Source organism: Schistocerca americana, unplaced genomic scaffold (assembly GCF_021461395.2).
Source record: "Schistocerca americana isolate TAMUIC-IGC-003095 unplaced genomic scaffold, iqSchAmer2.1 HiC_scaffold_93, whole genome shotgun sequence".
Classification (NCBI taxonomy): domain Eukaryota; kingdom Metazoa; phylum Arthropoda; class Insecta; order Orthoptera; family Acrididae; genus Schistocerca; species Schistocerca americana.
Window position 1 is genome coordinate 660,901 of NW_025726708.1, and position 6,609 is coordinate 667,509.

Consider the following 6,609-nt stretch of genomic DNA (forward strand, 5'->3'; position numbering starts at 1 on the left):
CACTCAAATTGCGTCAAGGTTCAATATTTCGTCCTCCAGCCGACTTGTCTCCAAGGGGATATTGCGGCCTCGGGCCCCTTATAGTCGTTCTCCTGTGACTCTGAATTTTCGAATACGACGCGATACTGATCGTTAATTGTAACGTTCAGGGCCTCCTAATGACGATGGAACACTCAAATTGCGTCGAGATTCAGTACATCGTCGTCCAGCCGACTTGTCTCCAAGGGGATATTGCTGCCTCGGGCACCTTATGGTTGTTCTCCTGTGAGGCTAGATTTTCGAATCCGACGCAAAACTGATGGTTAATTGTAACGTTCATGGCCTCCTAATGATGATGGAAGACAAAAATTGCGTCGAGATTGAATACATCGTCCTCCAGCCGACTTGTCTCCAAGGGGATATTGCTGCCTCGGGCACCTTATGGTCGTTCTCCTGTGACTCTAGATTTTCGAATACGACGTGAAAATGATAGTTAATTGTAACGTTCAGGGCCTCCTAATGACGTTGGAACTCTCAAATTGCGTCGAGATTCAATACACCGTCCTCCAGCCGACTTGTCTCCAAGGGGATATTGCTGCCTCAGGCACCATATGGTCCGTCTCCTGTGAGTCTAGATTTTCGTAATCGACGCGAAACTGATAGTTAATTGTAACGTTTAGGGCCTCCTAATGACGATGGAACACTCATATTGCGTCGAGATTCAATACATCGTCGTCCAGCCGACTTGTCTCCAAGGGGATATTGCTGCGTCGGGCACCTTATGGTCGTTCTCCTGTGAGTCTAGATTTTCGAATCCGACGCAAAACTGATGGTTAATTGTAACGTTCATGGCCTCCTAATGATGATGGAAGACTCATATTGCGTCGAGATTGAATACATCGTCCTCCAGCCGACTTGTCTCCGAGGGGATGTTGCTGCCTCGGGCTTCTTATGGTCGTTCTCCTGTGACTCTAGATTTTCGAATACGACGTGAAAATGATAGTTAATTGTAACGTTAAGGGCCTCCTAATGACGATGGAACTCTCAAATTGCGTCGAGATTCAATACATCGTCGTCCAGCCGTCTTGTCTCCAAGGGGATATTGCTGTCTCGGGCACCTTATGGTCGTTCTCCAGTGAGTCCAAATTTTCGAATCCGTCGCAAAACTGATGGTTAATTGTAACGTTCATGGCCTCCCAATGATGATGGAAGACTCAAATTGCGTCGAGATTGAATACATCGTCCTCCAGCCGACTTGTCTCCAAGGGAATATTGCCGCCTCGGGCCCTTATGGTCGTTCTCCTGTGACTCTAGATTTTCGAATACGACGTGAAAACGATAGTTAATTGTAACGTTCAGGGCCTCCTAATGACGATGGAACTCTCAAATTGCGTCGAGATTCAATACACCGTCTTCCAGCCGACTTGTCTCCAAGGGGATATTGCTGCCTCGGGCAACATATGGTCCGCCTCCTGTGAGTCTAGATTTTCGTATAACTGATGGTCAATTGTAACGTTCAGGGCCTCCTAATGACGATGGAACACTCAAATTGCGTCGAGATTCAATACATCGTCCTCCAGCCGACATGTCTCCAAGGGTCTATTGCTGCCTCGGGCACCTTATGGTCGTTATCCTGTGAGTTTAGATTATGCAATACGACCCAAGACTGACATTTAATTGTAACGTTCATGGCCTCCTAATGACGACGGAAGACTCAAATTGCGTCGAGATTCAATACATCGTCCCCCAGCCGAATTGTCTCCAGGGGGATATTGCTGCCTCGGGCACCATACGATCCTTCTCCTGTTAGTAGATTTTCGAATACGACGTGAAAACGATAGTTATTTGTAACGTTCAGAACCTTCTAATGACGATGGAACACTCAAATTGCGTCGAGATTCAATACATCGTCCTTCAGCCGACTTTTCTCCAAGGGGATATTGCTGCCTCGGGCACCTTATGGTCGTTCTCGTGTGAGTCTAGATTTTCGAATCCGACGCAAAACTGATGGTTAATTGTAACGTTCATGGCCTCCTAATGATGATGGAAGACTCAAATTGCGTCGAGATTGAATACATCGTCCTCCAGCCGACTTGTCTCCAAGGGGATATTGCTGCCTCGGGTACCATATGGTCCGTCTCCTGTGTGTCTAGATTTTCGAATCCGACGCAAAACTGATAGTTAATTGTAACGACCAGGGCTTCCTAATGACGATGAAACACTCAAATTGCGTCGAGATTCAATACTTCGGCCTCCAGCCGACTTTTCTCCAAGGGTCTATTGCTGCCTCGGGCACCTTGTGGTCGTTCTCCTGTGAGTCTAGATTTTCGAATCCGACGCATAATTGATAGGTAGTTACGTTCAGGGCCTCCAAATGACGCTGGAACACTCAAATTGCGTCAAGATTCAATACATCGTCGTCCAGCCGACTTGTCTCCAAGGGGATATTGCTGCCTCGGGCACCTTATGGTCGCTCTCCTGTGAGTCTAGATTTTCGAATCCGACGCAAAACTGATAGTTAATTGTAACGTTCAAGGCCTCCTAATGACGATGGAACACTCAAATTGCGGCAAGGTTCAATATTTCGTCCTCCAGCCGACTTGTCTCCAAGGGGATATTGCTGCCTCGGGCACCTTATGGTCGTTCTCCTGTGTGTCTAGATTTTCGAATCCGACGCAAAAGTGATGGTTAATTGTAACGTTAATGGCCTCCTAATGATGATGGAAGACTCAAATTGCGTCGAGATTGAATACATCGTCCTCCAGCCGACTTGTCTCCAAGGGGATATTGCTGCCTCGGGCACCTTATGGTCGTTCTCCTGTGACTCTAGATTTTCGAATACGACGTGAAAATGATAGTTAATTGTAACGTTCAGGGCCTCCTAATGACGATGGAACTCTCAAATTGCGTCGAGATACAATACACCGTCCTCCAGCCGACTTGTCTCCAAGGGGATATTGCTGCCTCGGGCACCATATGGTCCTTCTCCTGTGAGTCTAGATTTTCGTATCCGACGCGAAACTGATAGTTAATTGTAACGTTCAGGGCCTCCTAATGAATATGGAACACTCAAATTGCGTCGAGATTCAATACATTGTCCTTGAGCCGACTTGTCTCCAAGGGACTATTGCTGCCTTGGGCACCTTATCGTCGTTCTCCTGTGACTCTAGATTTTCGAATCCGACGCAAAATTGATAGTTAATTGTAACGTTCAGGGCCTCCTAATGACGATGGAATACTCAAATTGCCCCGCGATTCACAACATCGTCCTCCAGCCGACTTGTCTCCAAGGGTCTATTGTTGCCTCGGGCGCATTTTGGTCGTTCTCCTGTGAGACTAGATTATGGAATACGACGCAAAACTTATAGTTAATTGTAACGTTAAGGGCCTCCTAATGACGATGGAACACTCAAATTGCGTCGAGATTTAATTCATTGTCCTCCAGCCGACTTGTCTCCAAAGGGATTTTGCTACCTCGGGCACCTTATGGTCCGTCTCCTGTGAGTATAGATTTTCGAATCCGACGCAACACTGATGGTTAATTGTAATGTTCAGGGCCTCCTAAAGACGTTGTAACACTCAAATTGCATCGCAATTCAATACATCGTCCTCCAGCCGATTTGTCTCCAAGGGTCGATTGCTGCCTGTGAGTCTAGATTTTCGAATCCGACGCAAAACTCATAGTTAATTGTGACGTTCAGGGCCTCCTAAGGACGATGGAACATTCAAATTGCGTCGAGATTCAATACACCGTCCTCCAGCCTACTTGTCTCCAAGGAGATATTGCTGCCTCGGTCACCATATGGTCCGTCTCTTGTGAGTCTAGAATTTCGATTCCGACGCAAAACTGACAGTTAATTGTATCGTTCAGGGCCTTCTAATGACGAAGGAACGCTCAAATTCCGTCGCAATTCAATACATAGTCCTCGAGCAGACTTGTCTCCAAGGGTCTACTGTTGCCTCGGGCGCCTTTTGGTCGTAATCCTGTGAGTCTAGATTATCGAATCCGACGCAAAACTGATAGTTAATTGTTACTTTCAGGGTCTCCTAATGACGATGGAACACTCAAATTGCGACGAGATTCAATACATCAGCCTCGAGCCGACTTGTCTCCAAGGGGATATTGCTGCCTCGGGCACCATATGGTCAGTCTCCTGTTAGTCTAGATTTTCGTATCCGAAGCGAAACTGATAGTTAATTGTAACGTTCAGGGCCTCCTAAAGACGATGAAAGACTCACATTGTGTCGAGATTCAATACATCGTCCTCCAGCCGACTTGTCTCCAAGGCTCTATTGTTGCCTCGGGCGCCTCTTGGTCGTTCTCCTGTGAGACTAGATTATGGAATACGACGCAAAACTTATAGTTAATTGTAACGTTAAGGGCCTCCTAATGACGATGGAACACTCAAATTGCGTCGAGATTTAATTCATTGTCCTCCAGCCGACTTGTCTCCAAAGGGATTTTGCTACCTCGGGCACCTTATGGTCCGTCTCCTGTGAGTATAGATTTTCGAATCCGACGCAACACTGATGGTTAATTGTAATGTTCAGGGCCTCCTAAAGACGATGTAACACTCAAATTGCATCGCAATTCAATACATCGTCCTGAAGCCGATTTGTCTCCAAGGGTCGATTGCTGCCTGTGAGTCTAGATTTTCGAATCCGACGCAAAACTCATAGTTAATTGTGACGTTCAGGGCCTCCTAATGACGATGGAACATTCAAATTGCGTCGAGATTCAATACACCGTCCTCCAGCCTACTTGTCTCCAAGGAGATATTGCTGCCTCGGTCACCATATGGTCCGTCTCCTGTGAGTCTAGAATTTCGATTCCGACGCAAAACTGATAGTTAATTGCAAGGTTCAGGACCTCCTAATGACGATGGAACACTCAAATTGCGTCGTGATTCAATACATCGTCCTACAGCCGACTTGTCTCCATGGGTCTATCGCTGCTTCGGGCACCTTATTGTCGTTCTCCTGTGAGTCTAGATTTTCGAATCCGTAGCAAAAGTGATGGTTAATTGTAATGTTCAGGGCCTCCTAATGACGACGGAACACTCAAATTGCATCGAGATTCAATACTTCGGCCTCCGGCCGACCTTTGTCCAAGGGTTTATTGCTGTCTCTGGCACCTTGTGGCCGTTCTCCTGTGAGTCTAGATTTTCGAATCCGACGCATAACTGATAGTTAATTACGTTAAGGGCCTCCTAATGTCGATGGAACACTCAAATTGCGTCAAGATTCAATACATCGTCCTCCAGCCGACACTTCTCCAAGGGCCCATTGCTGCCTCTGGCACCTTATGGTCCGTCTCCTGTGAGTCTAGATTTTCGAATCCAGCGCAAAACAGATGGTTAATTGTAACGTTCATGGCCTCCTAATGACGATGGAACACGTAAATTGCGTCGAGATTCAATACATCGTACACCAGCCGACTTGTCTCCAAGGGCCTACTGCTGCCTCGGACACCTTATGGTCCGTCTCCTGTGAGTCTAGATTTTCGAATCCAACGCAAATCAGATGGTTAATTGTAACGATCATGGCCTCCAAATGACGATGGAACACGCAAATTGCGTCGAGATTCAATACATCGTCCTCCAGCTGACTTGTCTCCAAGGGGCTATTGCTGCCTCGGGCACCATATGGTCAGTCTCCTGTTAGTCTAGATTTTCGTATCCGAAGTGAAACTGATAGTTAATTGTAACGTTCAGGGCCTCCTAATGACGATGGACCACCCAAATTGCGTCGAGATACAATACGTCGTCCTTCAGCCGACTTGTCTCCAAGGGTCTATTGCTGTCTCGGGCACCTTATGGTCGTTCTACTGTGAGTCTAGATTTTCGAATCCGACGCAAAACTGATAGTTAACTGTAATGTTCTGGGCCTTTTAATGACGATGGAACGCCCAAATACCATCGCAATTCGATACATAGTCCTCCAGCCGACTTGTCTCCTAGGGTCTATTGTTGCCTCGGGCGCCTTTTGGTCGTTATCCTGTGGGTTTAGATTATGGAATCCGACGCAAAACTGATAGTTAATTGTAACGTTCAGGGCCTCCTAATGACGATGGAACACTCAAATTTCGTCGAGATTCAATACATCGTCCTCCAGCCGACTTGTCTCCAAGGGGATATTGCTGCCTCTGGCACCTTATGGTCGTTCTCCTGTGACTCTAGATTTTCGAATCCGACGCAAATCTGATAGTTACTTGTAACGTTCAGGGCCTCCTAATGACGATGGAACACCACATTGCGTCGAGATTCAATACATCGTCGTCCAGCCGACTTTTCTTCAAGGGTCTATTGCTGCCTCGGGCACCTCATGGTCGTTCTCCTGTGAGTCTAGATTATCGATTCCGACGCAAAACTGATACTTAATTGAAACGTTTAGGGCCTACGAATCACGATGGAACATTCGAACTGCGTCGCGATTCAATACATCGTCCTCCAACCGACTTGTCTCCAAGGGTCTGTTGTTGCCTCGGGCACTTCATGGTCGTTCTCCTGTGAGACTTGATTTTCGAATCCGACGCAAAACAGATGGTTAATTGTAACGTTCATGGCCTCCTAATGACGATGGAACACTCAAATTGAGTCGAGATTCAATACATCGACCTCCAGCCGACTT